Consider the following 17,842-nt stretch of genomic DNA (forward strand, 5'->3'; position numbering starts at 1 on the left):
GGATCCTCAAGGGACAATTAGGGAAGTTGACGGAAAGCACATGGAAAAGTGTGCCACTGGCAGCAGATTCTACGCTGGTTGCAAAAGTAACCACTGACGGTCAGAAAGTAAGAACCAACAAATCAGACAGAAGACATTGAGAAATCAGGAACCAGGCCTCTCGGAGGCAGAACAAACATGGAGACTAGGTGGAACAAGTGAAGAATGAAGGGACCAGCAGAAGCCTGGAGGTGCCCTTGAGTTGGTCCCACTAGCCAGCAGTGATTTGTTGCTCTGTCCTCTCCTCGGATGCTGTATTCCCAGCGCTGCATGGAGGTGTGGCTCATGGGAGTGGCTCTGTAGGAATCTTGTAGTAAATAGAGATAAACAACCATGGAAGTAAACAAATAGATGGGCTGGAGATGGTCATCTGTGTCCACCTCAAAGACCCAGAGAAATTGCTGACTAACCAGATGGGCCAAGTACTTTTTCAATTGTAGTTTGTACAGTCTCAAATATTTTTGTATATGAATGTTTAGTACCTTGTTCATTCTTAGTTGCTCATTCATGATGTCCTTCTCCCACCTGCCTCTTTCATGTTTAGGCTGTCTTAAAATACATAGGATATATATTTTTTGGATTATAAATCTCCATGTATGTAGTTCTAATACTAAAGAGTTTTGAGTCATTTTTCAGTATACAGCATACTTACCTCACACAAACAACTTATTTTAAAGTCCTCAACAAAGTTCAGATAAGTTTTTTTGCATATAGATCTGAAGAGGTCTCTTTTTACATAGCTAATGTTGGGTCATATTTTATGTGGCTAATTATCCTTTAATAGACCACAATGATTTCCCTGGAGCATGATACATCTATTAAAAGTAGATATTTTAGCATACATACTAATTAAGAAAATGCACACTAGTGCTAGCCCATACATAAGCTCCACATAGCAAAGAAAGCCAAGGCTGGCCTCGAATAGTTATGCTCAAGTGATCCACGGTCTCAGCCTCTTGAGTAACTGCGGCTACAGGTGTGTGCCACCACACCTGGCTGAAGAGTTGCTTCTAATAACTGTGTAAAATAGGCTAAGTTGCTTTGAGCTAAGCTGCCCATTGTTGTAGAATTGTGTTGTCAAGTGGTTCTAGAACTTGGAATTTATTTTAGTCAGAGAGAGGAAGGAAGAGGTGAGAAGACTTTTACTGTAGGCATACATTAAGTCCTGGTGAAAAACCTGAAATAGGCAGAGTATTTTCCTTCCAGTTAACATCCTACCAATTAGACCTGAATCAGTTCGCTGGGCAGAAAGGGCCCAGTTAATTTGCTCTAGGTCTCACATTGTTGTATTTCATTTTGTTCAAGCTACATGTTCAAACTTGCCTCATTCTTGAATCGTTTCTTTTCCTTTCTGATTAGAAACCACAGTCACATCTAAGAACAACTTAAATGCCCAGTCTGATTCTTGCAATGGTCTAGAAATTTATGTAGAAAGACCAGCGACGTTTGTGTTGTTTGTATTTGCAGGGAGTGTGCAAGCTAGTACCTGGGATATATGCGCAAAGGAACTCAAGATGCTAAAAGACAGAATTGGAGGCATAACACAAGGGCAGGTTCATAGATAAAGATCAAGACCAGTTACCGGAAGGAAGCAGGGAAGATTCCGAGGAAGATAGAGGCCTTGAAGCACGGTTAACATCATTTTAAGGAAAAATGGGGCTGGAAGATGGCATTCCTGGGGGAGTGAATATTACAGACAAAATTAGGATCACCTTACAAGGCCGAGTCAGAGCTGGCTATTGTTGAAGTTTTCAGAGCACCATTTCACACGGACTGTCCTATACATGATGGTCTCTGTAGTGAACAACATCGTGGTCCTCGATGAAAAGAAATGCACAGGACTTTTCCCAGGGAGTCATTTATAGCATAGGCTAGACCACTGATGGATCTTCAGGAAAGGTCATTAATGCCTCTGAACGTTGTGCTGCTAGGACTGGATTTCCTTGGGAAGAGAAATCTGAGGAAGATACTTCTGAATGACAGAGTGACTAGAAATTTCAGAAGAATAAGGATAAACTAGTAGTCCCCAGGAGAAAATGAATTGAGATGCTTCTAGGCTTCAGATGTGTTTAAAATGATTCATTATAGCCATCCAAATAAAGTCTGGGTAGTGCATCAAACTGGAGCTCTCGGGGAGAATGCAGGACTTGTGCCAAACCAGACCTAGCATCAACTTTCACCTTAGTCTGTATTTTTTATTTTTGCCTTCCACAGAGGCCTCATTTCTCTGCTTTCTTGTATAATAATTAAGCTATTAAATGAAGTCTCCAGCATCCAACTTTTACCCTGTGCGTCTGTCTCTGTCATCTGCTCTCCACCTGCGCGTTGGCAAACGTACATGTGTGGATTGGTCCTGGGCTTGGGTTCTCTCCTGTGTTGGTCACAGCTATTTACTTTAGGTTTGTAGCTCCCTGTAGTTTTGGTGCATGAATCAGGAGCCCAAGAAGGAGGTTCATTAACACTGTAGTTGGAGCAGGATAAGGGCCAAGTAACAAGGGTACAAGGGTGGAATTCTGAAGATGAATGCAGGCATTTATCCATCCATCCATCCATCCATCCATCCATCCATCCATCCATCCATCCATCCATCTATCCATCCATGGTTTATTACATACTGCTGAGGTGAGGCACCTCTTCAATGTGGTTTTCCTATCGGGTCCTCCTTTTATTGCCTCTGTCTTTCTTCTGGCAACCTCTTTGCAAAGGTTTACAATTTCTGCATGACAGCTGATTATCCCCAGGGGTAATAGCAAGGCCTCTGACAGTGTTAGCAGCAGCTGGTTTTATTTTTGGTTTTCGTCAGGTGTTTGTAAGATGAGAACTGCCTGTATTCAAACAATGTGATTTGGTGGTGTACATGACCTCGCGTGGAAGTAATGGATGTGGCAAAATAAGGGGATAGTATGAACAGTCTTGAGCACACATTCTTCCAGAAACTTTAAAAACCTGGGTGTGGATGAATGTCTAAGAAGATGGTGGCTGTGCTGTGAACATCCCGTCTCATTTCAGGTAGATTGGAGTGTTGCTTGGTTTAGAGATCTGCTCATTGATGGATTCTGTTATAGAACAGTCATGGTTTTATGGAATTTGCAGGCTGATACTCTTGAGAGATTTTATTTTGGCACCTACCAGATCAGTGTAAGTCAGTTGTTCGTGCCAAGTTTGGAATTTCTGTCTCCAGCAGTAGTGTCGGATACAGAAAAGACCTGCCTTCTATCAATTTGATTTAGAAATTTTCTTCTATGTGCTAGTTCTTGCTCACCTATGTGCCTTTGAAATGGTTAACTGTAATCCTTACTTTCATCCTTGTGTTTGAAAACATTTACCGTTTTGCTGATTTCTGTATTTTAGTTTTAATAGCCACCCAAATTTGATTGAATACAATGTTCAAAGATTTCAAAATAAAAATCTCATTTCTGAACATTTTACTTTTCTCAAAAGTTTGCGAAATACAGGGAATGTTTTCTAATTACACACAATCCTTATCTTATTTCCAAGTATTTTTCCCGTTTTCATCAACATTGTATCAGAGTAAAAAAATTTCACCTCATCATTTTGCTTTGCATTAAAAAAGGCTGATGACTTTTATTAGTCATATTCATTTTCAAATTTATTTACTTCTCAGTTACTTTCTCAGACATTTGTTTGAACTCTGTTTATTCCAAATATTCTTTATTTTTATTGCACTAGTCTACTGATTGTGTGTATGTGTGTGTGCACGCACGTGGATGTGCTGACACACACACAGGCACACACGCATTATAATACAAGTGTGAAAGTCAGAGGACAATGGGTGGGAGTTGGTCCTCTCCTTCCACCTGGGGATCAAACACAGGTGACAATGCTTTAGCCCCTGAGCCATCCTGCTGGCCCCTAGATATTAATTCTTAGTATTTGAACTTAGTTCTACTATTGGTATGATGGTTTTTTTTTTCTGTTATTCACAGGTTTTTATAGTGTTAGCTTGATATCTGAGTAATTTGTCTAGGGCTAGCTTTTCATCAGTGTTTTCAGTGTTCTGTTTAGTCATAAAGGCAGTATGGGCCTGCCCCTGGTTGTCAGTATTTAAGTAGATACTTGGTCTTCTGTCAGAGTCATAGAATACCCATGCTATTCATTGGCGAATAATCATGATTTTACTATCTAGAGATGCTAATCAAGCATATAGTTACAGACTAAATGTAGAGTTATTGATTGAGTTTTGATAGTAGATGAAAAGTATATTCAAGAATTTCTGCATTAGACATGGGGGTGCATGCCACAGTCAACACTCTAGAGGGCGAATTTCTGACCAGTCTGAGCTATATAGGGAGATCATACCTCAGAAAGACAAATAACAGAGCCCTCCATTTCTAACTACAGTGAATCTGACTGGTAAATTAGGAAATATACATTTTGTATTTATTCAGTGCTTAAAAGCAATTCATATTTGGGAATTAATTTTTCCATGTGCTGTTAAGAAATTATGATACTACTTCTGAGGTTCAGATTCTATTATGTAAATGGGAAGTGATTTTGGAATTTATAATGCACTTCAGCATTTTGTTTTTAATTGGTTCAGTTGACTTTTAAATAATCTTGTCAAAATAACCTGTTATCTGATAAATATAGTTTGTTGATATCTGAACACTATATTTCTCAACTCTGACTTAAGGATGAGAATTCGATATACTGTCCCATCTTTCATATCGAGAGGTAACATTTGAAAGGTAATGGAATATTGCTTTTCTTTAAGTAACTTTTAAAGGTGATCTTATTAAGACTATTACAAGCAAGCATGTAAAACCATCTACATGGTTATTGAGAATGTATAGCATAGTTGATTTTGATAATTATGAAGGAAGAGGAGTCCTGCTTACAGTGCATGTGACATACAGCCCACTTTTAACCCAGATCCAAAAATATGAAAACATGGATTACCTAGCTGATAAAGCATAGCACAAGGGTGTTGCGTAGCATGTCTGAAATACTTAGACTGAGCGGAGTTTGGGGATGGAGATAATAAACCACTTCTATAGAATATTATAGGTCTAGGTGATGCTTCCTGAGTGGAGTTTGGGGATGGCGATAATAAACCACGCCTACAGAGTATTATAGGTAGGGTTGGTGCTTACTTAGTAGTGGAAGCTTGAGGGTGAAGTTCTGTGTTCTTAAGTTCTTTTTCTCTTGGCTAAGAAAGGACTGCTCATTTCAGACCCTGGTCATGCACCCAGTTGCGCTTCATTGCCTTATTTTTGTTCAGAGGGACTATGTGAGGTAAAATCCCTATCAAGTTAGGATTTCTACCCTAGCATACTGATAGAAAGTTATTTATTTTATTTTATTTTATTTTATTTTAGTGTGTGTGAGTGTGTGTGTGTGTGTGTGTGTGTGTGTAATGTGTGGACAGAAATATCACATTTGTCTACTGTGTTTCTCATGAGCTTTATTTAGCTTTTCAGAGTTTTATGTTCTATTGTTCACATTTCTAGGGAAAATACATATTATAAGGGAAAGTGTATATGATGCTGAAACCTTCTTCTCAGCCAGTTTTTTCCAAAATGTTAGTTACTAAATTTTCTGAAAATGACTCCTAAGGGGATGGGTGAATATATTGAAGGTGATTAGTCCAACACGTGAAAACCAGAAGTAGGGATGTATGTTTCTATTTCATTTATTGAATTTTCTCTGTCATTTGGGGCTGCTCGTCAAATATTAGTTGAAATTCAGGTAGGAGAGTGGAGTTTGTAAGTCTACGAGTCACTGGAAATTCAAGTCTCATCCTGATAAAACATTTCGTATTTGTTTGTAGCTCTCAATGAGTGAGTTTGCCCTTAGTCTCATGGTGTAGCCCCATGCAGACATTCTCTCTGCTTCCTTACAGACAGAGCAAAATGACGGATGACTTTTGGGCCACTTCCCACGGAACAGGTCTTCCAGATTGCAGATTGCCACTGTGATGTGCATTAGCCTTGGCGTTTCCTACTTCGTTTTGTTTCAGAAACACAGGGAGAGAAAAATCTATGGGAGGCGAGTGTCATGGACTTTGAGAAGGCATTAACAATTATAGAACTTTTAAAAAGAAAACTCAGTCCAAAAGAGTTCCCACCACAGGGGTTCTCCACCTTCTAGCAAGTTTGGAAATCAGTTATCAGAGTCAGTGAGTGAATGCTGGGAGACCCTTGACTCATAAGTCCTGGTGGTGGTGGTGGGGCTGATTTTATGAAATCTCTTTGTTGACATGTATCCCAGAAGTTATGTTTCAGGTTTCTTGATTTCACTCTTGTCAAGAAAGCTCTTGAGCCTATAAGTATTGTTATCTTTATTCATTGAGTAGAGCAGAAGCAGGAGCAGTGGCTTAATGTCTACACTTATTCAGTGGCAAGGGAGGATTTGTACAAAGTATGCTCTTTGGCCTGAAAGAAGTCGATTTTCAAATTATTGCTTGAAGCATCCTTAATGTGTTGGAGTATAATGGTTAATATCCAAAGTTTTAAATTCTCTATCTGGGTGACAGATTGCACAGGATTTTTACTTATTTATTATAAAAGAGAATCATTGGGCAAAGACTTGATTCTTTACTGCTCCACCTCGTCTGCTCTCATTGCCAACACCTCGTTTCATCACACATACTTATTTTATTCACCTGTTTTCCACCTATGTTGTGCCTTCTCTTTGTGTAACTCAGCCAAAAGATGCAATACCTGTTTACAAACAGCATGGGGCTCTAGCTAGATTGCTCTGAAGGCCTTGGACCATTGAATTGTTGGCAGGGTAGAGCCATTGAAATAGAGAGGGTCTGTTTATGGAGATGCCAGATTCATCAATTTTAGGTGTATTGTCACTAGTAATTATGAAAGTTGACATACTGTTGGTGGTGAGAAAAAAAACTCACGTGTATCAGTGGAAGATGTTATTCTTGGGTGTTTGGGAGGCATTATGATCAAAGAAGAAAAGTTACTATGAAAACAAAAGCCACCAAATTATTTTAAAAGGCTGGTCTAAGGCTGGAGCGTTGGTTCAGTGATAGCTGCACAAGTGTGAGGTCGTGAGTTCAAATCTCTGGCATTGATATAAAAGCTGAGCATGAATGCATACACCCCCTGACCCCAGATCTGGTAGAGTGGAGACAGCTGGATCCCTGAGGCTCCCTGGCCTGCCATTCTAGCTAAAACAGTGAGCTCAAGGTTCATTGGAAGACCCTGTCTTGAAAAAATTTAAGTGTGGGGGCGTGTCACCTGATATGGATTTCTGACTTCCACAGGTACATGCATGGGTGAGCACACACGTACACATACACATTTATATGCTACCTACAAACAGAAAGACAAAAAGAAAAAAAACAGAGTGAGTCTTGACAATTTGGATGACTGATTAACACATTTAAAGGATTTGCTTTGCCTAAAAGTTCATCCAGTATCAATTAGGTACTTATTTACAGTATGACATATGATAGCATAACTATATACCATAATACCCTCCATTTGGTTCGCGTAGGATTGACCGTTTTGTGTTTTGCAGACTGAAGTTATGAGTTTGGGTATAGGATACTATATTTTGTTAGGGGGATGTCACATTATCATGGCTGCCTCTGATGACATCACCCTTGACCACTTGGTTGAGCTAGAAGCTGCCACATTTTTCCAATGTAAAGTTACAACTATTTTCCTCCTGAACTGTGCTTACTTGGGTAACAATTAATACTCTCTCTCTAGTAGTGTGGGTGCAGGGGTGGGGGTCGGGTATTGATCTACACATTTTATTGGTTGATTGATTTCAATCTTGACGCATGGATGTCTGTTTTATTCTTTGGGTTATCATGCAATGCCATCACCATTTATCCTACAGAACTTAAATTTATTTCCTTTTCTTTTTTCCCTCTTTGCTTTTTGTTTCTTTCTGTCTTTCACACAAGGCTTCACTGTTTGGCTGGCCTGGAACTCTGTATGTAGTCCAGATTGGCCTTGAACTCACAGAGATCCTCCTGCCTTACCTCCCAAGTGCTGGGGTTAAAGGTGTGCACCACCATACCTGTTAATATAAGTTATTTTATGACTCAAACTTTTTTATTTTGTTGAGCACTGTGGTACTCTACAGAGCTTGGCACAGCAGATGTTACCTACGTATTGCTTCTCCTTTCTCTACACGTCTATGCTCTCGTAATTCAAACCCAGAGGTTCTTTTTTTTTTTCCTAGCCATTTTCATAGTCACATTTTAATGTCTGCACCGTGGGTGGAGAAGTTATAATATGAAACTTCTTGTTAGCAGATTGGTGAATTTACCTGAGAGATTGAGACTCAAGATGATGAGGAGGTGTGACTAGGACCGGAAGCAGATGTCCAGGTAGGAAACTCGACCTTAATTTCCTTACCTCCTTTGAGCTTGTTTTAGCAGAAGTCAAGATGCTAAGTCTAAAAGGTGGTGGAGGGTGGTGGTAGATACACTGTGCAAGGAAATCGCTCCATTTCTTTTTCAGATTGTTACTTAGCTTCCGAACAGCAGGATAATACCTGAGCTTTGAAACAAACAAGGTCTAAAAGGAACTTGCAGATGCATATGTATATTTGAAAATGGATTCTAGACATGATTTTGATTCTTGAAACCTATTCAAAAAGTAATTATCGCAATATAAATAATATTTAGGGTTATCATGCCAGAAATTACACCTACCAGTTATGAGATGTTTCATATGTATCTCAGTATGTTTATTAAATGTGGATTTATTTGTATTTCACATTTCTCGCAAACTTCCCTGGATGTTATGAGGTCATAAACACCTTCTCCTAGAAGGTGTAGGGAAGCTCATGTATCATGTATGTGCTCACAGACTGACATATGGATGTTAGAAAAGCGAGAATCAGTTTACCAGCTGCTTTTATGATGGTGATGCTGTGAATTAAGACACGTGAAGTCAAGAGAAAATCTGAAATGCAAGTGCAGTTACTCCACACAGTGATTCCTACCTCTGCCATAGAAGTCTAACAGTGAGATGTCGCTTCCATCTGTACCCCAGAAGTTATAGCTGCATGGCCACCCCTAGTATATCAGAGGGGATGTGTACACAGATACATTTACAGCATGGTGCTGGGGGTCACTTTGTGGGAAGGGAATTTGAGCACTTTGAGTCTTGCTCGTGTGTGTGTGTGTGTGTGTGTGTGTGTGTGTGTGTGTGTGTGTGTGTGTTAGTCGGGTCTAACAGGAGACTACAGATGCCCACTGTGGGGTCATCCACATGCAAGCCAGGCCACTATCCTTTGCCTCTTCTTCCTTCCCATCCTGGGAGCAAGGAGAGAAAGTTCAGGCAGGCTACTTCCAGAGAGCTGCTCTCCTTCCCTCCAGCGATGTCAGAATGGGGACTACTTCTCTGGGTGTCTGTGGGGGTGGGGCATTTGGCTGCTGGTTTCCAGTCTCATTCCAGAGAGTACTGCTAAATGGTAGCTTTATATACACAGGGGCTGCTGACCACTCTGGTTTTCTTCTTGGTGGGAAGGAGCAGGCCAAGGGCCCGTGAAGTGGAGTGAGTATTCCTGCTCATGCTCTCCTGGCCTCTCAGGCACCTCAGGTGTCAATTCTTTCCTCACTGGGTCTCACAGCCACACCCATCCCCAGAAGTCCCAGGTGCCCTTTGCTTCCTTCCCTCATCGGGATAGATGGCACCACCCCTTCACTGTTTACCTGTCTATATTCCTGTGGAGCAAACTTTGTCCTACTTCCTGCAATCCAGGAGATAAAGGAGGAATCGTCTGCTCTTTCTTAGTTGCTGTGAGAATGATCTAAGTCTCAAGACTACTTTTATTCCGTGGAAAACCTGAGCTTGAATGTTGGTTATCATCTCTATGGGGTTCAGAGGTTAGCGATAAAAAAACGATGTCCTGTTCTATACATATTTTGTTTGTTTTTTGTAAGACAATCATGCTATGTAGCTCAAGTTGAACTGGAATTTGAAGTCTTTTGAAATCCTCCTGCCTCAACCTCCCAGCTGCTAGAAGTGTGTATCACCACTCCCAGGCTTAAGTGGATCTTCACTCTTTCCGCTCCTAAAATTTAATTTCTGGCCAGAATCTTGGGTGACTCCAGGGGTGGAAAGAGCTGAGGTGAGGCTGAAAGGGAGTGACAGTTCACTCTGAGGGGACTTGTGCAAGAGCCAAATGCTGTTTTCATGTCTCATGTGAAGGGACTTGCTAAGAGATTCGCAAAGAGAAATGGCACAGTCTAGTATTGTTTCTGTTGTGAACGTTCTCACTGGACTTACTTGAAAAAGAGATGAGTCCTCATTTGGTAAAGTGCTTTGCATGCAAGTCCAGGGACCCGAGTTTGGATCCCAGAACCATGTAAATGAAGAGTGTGCCTAGGATGGTAGAAACTGGATTTCCTGAGCCAGCTGCCTGGAAGACTAGCCTTATGGGAGAGCTTGAGGTGTGGCTGACAGATTCTATCTCCATGTGCACACAGTTGCAACCATTATAGACCTGCACCCCCACACACATGTCAACATGCATACATACATACAAACAGTCATAGTACATGCACATACATATGAAAAGAAGAAGGAAAAGCCAGGCATGGTGGCGTACACCTGTAATCCCAGTACTGGGTAGCGGGAGGAGGAGAATCCCCGAAGCTTGCTGGCCTTCTAGTTTTGTTGAATTGTGAGCTCTGGGTTCAAGGAGAGACCCTGCTTCCAAAACCAAGTGGAGAACAATAGAGGAAGACACGTAGCATTAACCTATGGCTTCTCTGTGTGTGTACACATGTGTATAATACATATATGAACATGTATATATACATGCAACACATACAAATAACTAAAGAAAATAAAAAATAAATTTGCTCAACAGGCTATTTATACACATATAATTGGTCTCATTTATTAATTCACTTGTTCAAATATTCTTGGTTAACTGTTGTGCTGGCTAAGGCACGCAAAAAAGACAAAATATAGACCTGCCCCGAACTAATGTGTTGTGAGAATTGCACACTGCAAAACCCAACAACAACAACCCATATTACAATTAAAAAAAATGGGCTCTATGAGGTTCAAAGCATCTACTAGACTTAACTGTGCCATGAAAGTAATGCCCTAGCTTTGCTTGAGGGCTTTGATAGGGGCATAAATGCCTAAGTTACATTTTGCAGGATGGGTGGGAATTTAATAGATAGCAAAGGAAGGGCACTTAGGGGTACAGAATGCTGGCATGCAGAGCATGGAGACTTGGAGACGGCAGGGCACTGCCCAGGGTGAGCGGCACATCTGCACGTGGTTGGATTGCAGGGTGGATGGAGGAGGAGTGGAGCCACAGGAAGGGTCTTGAGGAAGAGCTTGGCTGTGACTCTGTCCATCACGGTACGCCATCATGGTGGATGCCACCTCTATCTACCCTGTAGGTAAGGAATAGAGACATGCTCACATTTGGATTACAATATAGACCTTGAAAGGCAACATCACGAATGAGAGGAATTCTGTAGTATCTGAACTTGGGATTTGGGAGACCCAGCACGCAGCCGTTACAATCTTCCTCCAAAGAAAGATACAACTTAAGGCCTGGACTAATGCTGTGGTGTCGAGAGCAGTGTCTAGGGGATGGCTTGTCAGGCTTAGGAGTCAGCACTGAGTGACTGAGTCAGTGCGAAGAGCATGAGAGAGGAGGTGGTCCTCGGGACTACAGCTTGAGTGACAGGGAAGTGTGGTGGGGAGAGCACTCAGGATGAGGCAGACAGGCGGGCCTTTGAGGAAAGCAGTGACCCACCTTGTACATTTGCTCAATCTGTGGTCTTACAGTCTGTGGAAAGGTGTGGCTTTGCAATCAAATGACCTGATTTTCCACTTTACTTCCCCAACTGCTTACTGGTGTGCCGATACGTCTGTTACTTTACCTCCGGCACCCTCGGTTTCCTGTTCTGCAAAGTGGGGGTGACACTGACTGGCAGGCTGTTTGTAAGAGGTGAAAGCGACAGTTTCTACCAGTTTCTGGACTCAAAGCCAGTTCTTCCTCCAAGAGCAGACTGTTATTACCACAGCGTCTTCAGGTACATTCCAAGCCTGAGAGCCCAGCAAAGAGGCTGGGAACACAGACTTCACAATCAAGAGAATGAAAGAACAGAACTGGCCAGGGTCACGCCTACTGTAGACCCATTCCCTCAGAAGTATTTGTTGAGAGCAGGTATGTCTAAGACAACAGAGACTTAGCCCTTGGCCACAAGGGTCTTGGTGTCTGCTGCACAGGACAGGGATGGAAACCAGTGTGTTTTTAAAGAAAGGATTTGGACAAATCAAATCTAGATGAGAGAGAGAAAGAGAGAGAGGGGGGACAGAGAGAGAGACAGACAGACACAGAGAGAGAAGGACAGAGAGAGACAGAGAGACAGAGACAGAGAGAGATACACAGTGAGAGACAGAGAAAAAGAGAGTGAGTGTATATAAACATGGACAGAAATGAATGTAAAAAGTTTTACAAATTGAGCATCAGGTCTACCAAAATCTAGAACATTCTCAGCATTCTAAGGGTACTGTCTTGCCCTTTTAAGTCTCTGTAGAACCCAAAGGTAGCTAAATCCTGACTTTTCACACTGCCTTTCCTAGTTTTGCCTGTGTTTGTATGTTATAGCTATGAGATCAGAGGCTCTGTTTTGTGTGTGTGTGTGTGTGTGTGTGTGTGTGTGTGTGTGTGTGTGTGTGTGTGTGTGTATGTGTGTGTGTCTGGCTTATTTCACTCAATATATGTTAATATGATTAATTCTTAGTGTGTGTACCAGCAATTCGTTTTCATGACAGTGTTGGATTCCATTGCATGAATGTCATTTAGCCATTTTACCATTCATGAATTTGGGTTCTTTTGTACAAAGAACGGTACTTCTGTGGACATCACATACATATCTGTAGGGTGTACCCTAGGAGGTGGAGTTACTGCATCAAGAACCTGTATCAATTCTAGTAGCTTCTTCCGCTTACCTTTTAAGAGGTGGTGTGCTGGCTTATTCTCTTCTCAGCAATGCATGTGGGATCCACTTGGTCCTCTCGGATGTAGTACTTCTGACCATCTGATGATTATGTATAGATGTAGTCATTGAGATTTTCTTCTTTCTGCTGGTTTAAGAAGTTGACTCCTTTTTTCACATTGTTTTGCTATTGGTTGCTCTGTTCTATAATGAGCCTGTTAAAGTATTTGTCACTTTTCCTGTTGGTCTTTCCTCCTTTTAAAGCATCAGTGTTGAACAAGGGAAATATGATAGAGGACCTGCCAAGAACTGGAATTACGGTAGAACAGCAGCTATGTCCTCTACCCTCCTGAAGTTTGTGATTTTGAATGACTAGTTATGCGTAGGAGGGGTGAGAAGCTAGATAGTGGGAGAGGTGGGAGCCATGAAACACTTTTACAATGACATGAACCTATCGATACATTTGGACAAGGGGGAGGAAAAGGTTAGGCTTTGTAAGGAAAAGGTGACAACCAATTGAGCCCAGTTCTGGAATGGCCACTGTGCTCCGAGCTGAGAGACAGAAGGCGTGCTAGTACACTTATGGTCAAAGCTACCTGAAACACATAGATTTGGGTGATTGGCCCTGAAGATGATGTAGACTTGTCCTAGGCACAACTTGGAGAAGCCAACCTTGGAGCATGATGTTTTGATAGAAAGATGTGGGGTTGGGTACCAGTAGCCAATTGTTGGCATTTTGGCCAAGGAACAAATGAAATAACAAGAAAGGAAAGTATGAAGAGACAAAGGGTGAGAAAATAAGGTTGAGGAAGATAATAAGAGAATTAAGAATTTAAGACCTTGGAAATTTCCCTTCACCTTCTTTGTAGAAGGGAAATTTCAATGGATGCTAGCTGGACTCAAAATGATATTAAGGCAACAAATGAAAAATAACATGAAGGCTTAAGATTGTAGAGGGGAGAAATAAAGTACTACGCATGACAAGGTCAACTGGCTACAAAGTCAAAATATAATTATTAAGATCAAATTTAAACTTTAGATTTTATTTTTCTCAACTTTTAAAATTGTTACAGGATGAATGTGCTCCATGTTATGCTTTTGGTCATGGAATAAGATAGTTGTAAGTAATTAAGCTGGATTGTTTTATATACTCTAGAATATTGAATTGTGAATGATCCAGGTCACCTTCAATTTCTACAAGTTCAAGCCTGTTCCTGGGGTAGTTGTGAAGATTCAGTGAGGTCTGAGGGCAATGTCTGATATTCAGGCAATGGAGACAGGGAAGTAGAATGGTTACAAACGTCTACTCTGCATGCCATCATCTTGAGCTCAAGCTGGTACCCCTCTACTCACCAGCTATCCCCTGGGGAAAGCCAGCTGGAGTCAGTTTTCTCCCCTGTAAAGTAAGAGAAGGACCAGTGCCCACTCAGAATTGTTCCTGAGATAAACCAACAAGAGTAAAATACTTGGAATAGTTCAAATGACACTGTGGATACTCAATAAATATTATCCTGAAACATAGCTTATATTGTCATATCCTCTGTTAAAGGCACATACAATTTTAAATAGACTATTCAGTAGACTATGCATACACACACATACACACACACACAATTTTGTTAAGTTACAGTTCTTTTGAGCTTTATTCAATTAAAACCACTGGCCACTTTTTCCTCGGTGTATAAAAAGTACTCTGTGCCATAAAATCATGATTGAGACGTGGCTTCTACTCTTTTGAGTGCTCAGGCTTTGGGGTGTTATCCTATTGGTCTGTTTTCATTGGGCTATGTTGAAAAATATCTGAGAAGCTAATTGAAGCAGATTCTCATCACAGGTGAAAGACAGTGACATTAAGGACGGGGAGGCTGGCCACGTAACTCATCTTGACATATTACTGACCATAGCGCATTACCCTAGAAAGATACTGCTGCATTGTCTGGAGCTACAGGTAAAAAATGGATGGGGCAGATAGGTACGCTATCAGAATATCAGCGATTCAAGGGATGACTCTACTACTGATTATTCAGATTGTATGCAACTGGCCTAATAATATAGCTGATTTCCTCACTTGAGCTAGAGGATCAATACCATCTTGCTGAGTTATCAGGAAGGTTAAACCAACAAATATTTATAAAGATGCTTTATGAACCATAAGACGCTGTGCATCTGTGCGGTTTGGCATGAATTATATGATCTTCTGTTTGCATTGCTGAAGATTGATGGCTGGACAATGAACACTTATAATAATGTAATTTTAATAGGATTACAGGGAACCTTATTCTCTGTAGAGTAACCTCTAGTCTGATAATGGATGGTTAACTTCCTGCTGAGATTAGTTCAAAAGAAAAAAAAAAAAGATCATGGCTGGAAGGTAGAATAGAGATTGGAAAGGTTAATGGGCTGAGCTAAGGGTACAGTTAACTGGTGCAGAATAGAATGGGGGCTGAGGGTCATTCTGTAGTCTTCAAGGCTGTCCTCCATTTATTCCCCGGTTGAAATTGAGAGGAGGGAATTGACAGCTCAGGCTTTGAAGTCAGACCCTGCTCTGTCTTTTACTGGACACAACTTCCCAACAGCTCTGAGCTCCAGTTCTCCCAGCTCCACAGGACAAAGTTCTGAGTGTTCGAGTTGACCCTGTAAAGTTCCTCAACAAGTCGCTGTTGTCTTACGATTACACATTGTCGGATTTCCAGACAAATGGACTCACACGCCTGCCGAGTAGGAATCCAGAGAGCCCAGAGAGCAACAGCACTTTCATGGAGGGGGATTCTTTGTACCAGGATCCAGTCCCAAACTTTTCATGCGTATTGATCTCATTGGATCTCTAAAAGTAGCCGATGCCCTTTGGTACCAGCATTCCCGCTGAAGTTCAGGCTGTAGCGGCAGCATGGGCAAGGTCACCAGCAGGTTTACAATCCTTGGCATTTATGACTTGATTTCATTTCCCTTATTCCTGGATGATTCCTGCTCCTCCCAGATCAGTGTAGGGTTGTGGGAAGGAAATGAAAGGACTGATTGTTTCATGGGAATCATTTTTTTTTCCCAGTGGGTATTTGATGGTGGAATCAGCACCATTTCTGTTGAGAGAATAGTGGAGGGGATGCCCACACTCACCGGTTACCCTACGATTTCCTTTTTAAATAATATTTTAAATTTATTCTTTGAAAATTTCTTATATGTATACAATGTATCTTAATCATATCCACCATCACTCCCTCCCTCCAACCCTACTAATACTTCTCTCTCCCAAGTTAATGTACCCGTCACACACAAACAAACAAGCAAGCCATCAAGCCCAATTAGTGTTGTCCAAATGTACACAAGTGTGGAGTTACTCACTGGAGGCATGGGCCGTGTGTCAGGACAGCCACCTCCTAAAGAAAAGTCTCTCTTTCTCTCCCCCAACAGTCATCAACCTACCAATAGCTCCTGTCCCAGTTAGCTTTTAGTTGCTGTGAAAAAAAAAAAAAAAAAAAAAACACTGACTAAAAACCAGCTTTCAGAGGAAAGGGTTCTCTCATCTTCCCTGTCAGGTCACAGTTCATCTCTGAGAGAATTCAGGGCAGGAACTCAAGGTTGGAACATGGAGGGAATGAAGCAGGGACCTTGGAGAAACATTGCCAATTGCCTTGCTCAACTTGCTGTCTTATACAACCCAGGCCCACTTGCCCAGGGGTAGCACCACCCACAGTGGGCTGGGCCTTCTCACCTCAATCATCAATCAAGAAAATTACCCCCTCCCCCAAGTCACATTTTCACAGGCCAATCTTATGGAGGCAATCCCTTAATTTAGGTTCCTTTTTAGCAGGTGACTCTAGTCTGTGTCAGCTTGACAAAACAAACAAACAAACAAACAAACAAACAACACTTTCCCCCCAAAAAATCCAGTACAGCTCCCCAAGTGGGGGTGGAGCCTTGGAGGCCCCTCCTTACCATGTTGGGATTTTTAATTGACTTGACTTGTGCAGGTCTTGTGTAGGTCACTACAGCTGCTGACAGTTCATGTGTGTAACAGCTATGACATGCAACTTTCCAGCATGTTGTGAACTCTCACTGAACTTTGCTTTTGGTACAATGTAATAATTATACTTCTTGTAAAACGGTAGAGCCAATCCTGGCACTGTCTCCCATTCTAATCTGTGCTCCTTACTCCCGTTTAAGTAGCAGGCTTGCACCGAAGACAAAACCTTGGGCATAGGCTGCCATCTGTTTACAGTTAAAGCCAATAGAATTCCCGGTTATTTAGCATTTTCACCTTTTAAACTGTGACGTTCCCCCACAAGATGCAGGATTGATCCCTTTGAGAGGGAGGGCATTAGGATATTTGTTCACTTTATACTTGCACATTTACCTGCTCTTTGGTTTTATGCACTGCTAGTAATGAAGATAGGCTTATCACATCTGTCTTGTCATTATTTTGCATCCCTTGTCCAGCTATGTATACTTAGAACACAGTCCCTTTAAGAACTGCAAGCCATCAGCAAAAATAACCTAGAGCAGCTCAGGTTACTGCCAGGCTGCAAAGACTTCAGGGGGTCAGGTTGCTCATGTCCAGCCTCCACTGTAGGGGGTGCAGGGAGAGCATTCTCTGCGACAACAGAGGTGCTGTGCATTGATGTGTGTTCAGATGTCCCCATCTTTTGCCAGGGGCCCTCAACTGGACTTGTTTTCCTCTGGGCTTGCCTCTTCCTTTGGTGTGGAAGACTTCCTAAGTGGGTTACTTACATTGCCTTCAGGTCACTGCAGCCCTGTTGTAGGACCTGAGGATAAGAAACACTCTTTGTTCTAATCTTGAGTTTTGTATTATTTCACTGAAAACAGAAATAAAAAAGATGAAACCCCATCAAAACAAGCACACCTCCACCCAAGATGAAAATGTGGTTGAAT

At 41.6% G+C, this 17,842-nt stretch overlaps 1 protein-coding gene across 9 annotated transcripts in view; it reads left to right on the forward strand.

Moving 5' to 3' along the window:
* The window catches only part of Hivep2 (HIVEP zinc finger 2), a 192,674-nt gene that overhangs the window by 35,547 nt on the left and 139,285 nt on the right, over positions 1–17,842 (forward strand). For 5 of the 9 annotated variants that reach the window (XM_028861448.2, XM_037200461.1, XM_028861432.2 and 2 more), the window contains exon 2: positions 8,288–8,362. The exons of 3 other annotated variants lie outside the window; for them this stretch is intronic. The gene's annotated coding sequence lies outside the window, so the exon portion shown is untranslated. Of the gene's footprint in view, positions 1–8,284; positions 8,363–17,842 lie in introns of all 9 variants that reach the window. One more of the 9 variants, XM_028861455.2, reaches the window with a different exon arrangement.

Source organism: Peromyscus leucopus, chromosome 8a (assembly GCF_004664715.2).
Source record: "Peromyscus leucopus breed LL Stock chromosome 8a, UCI_PerLeu_2.1, whole genome shotgun sequence".
NCBI lineage: Eukaryota > Metazoa > Chordata > Mammalia > Rodentia > Cricetidae > Peromyscus > Peromyscus leucopus.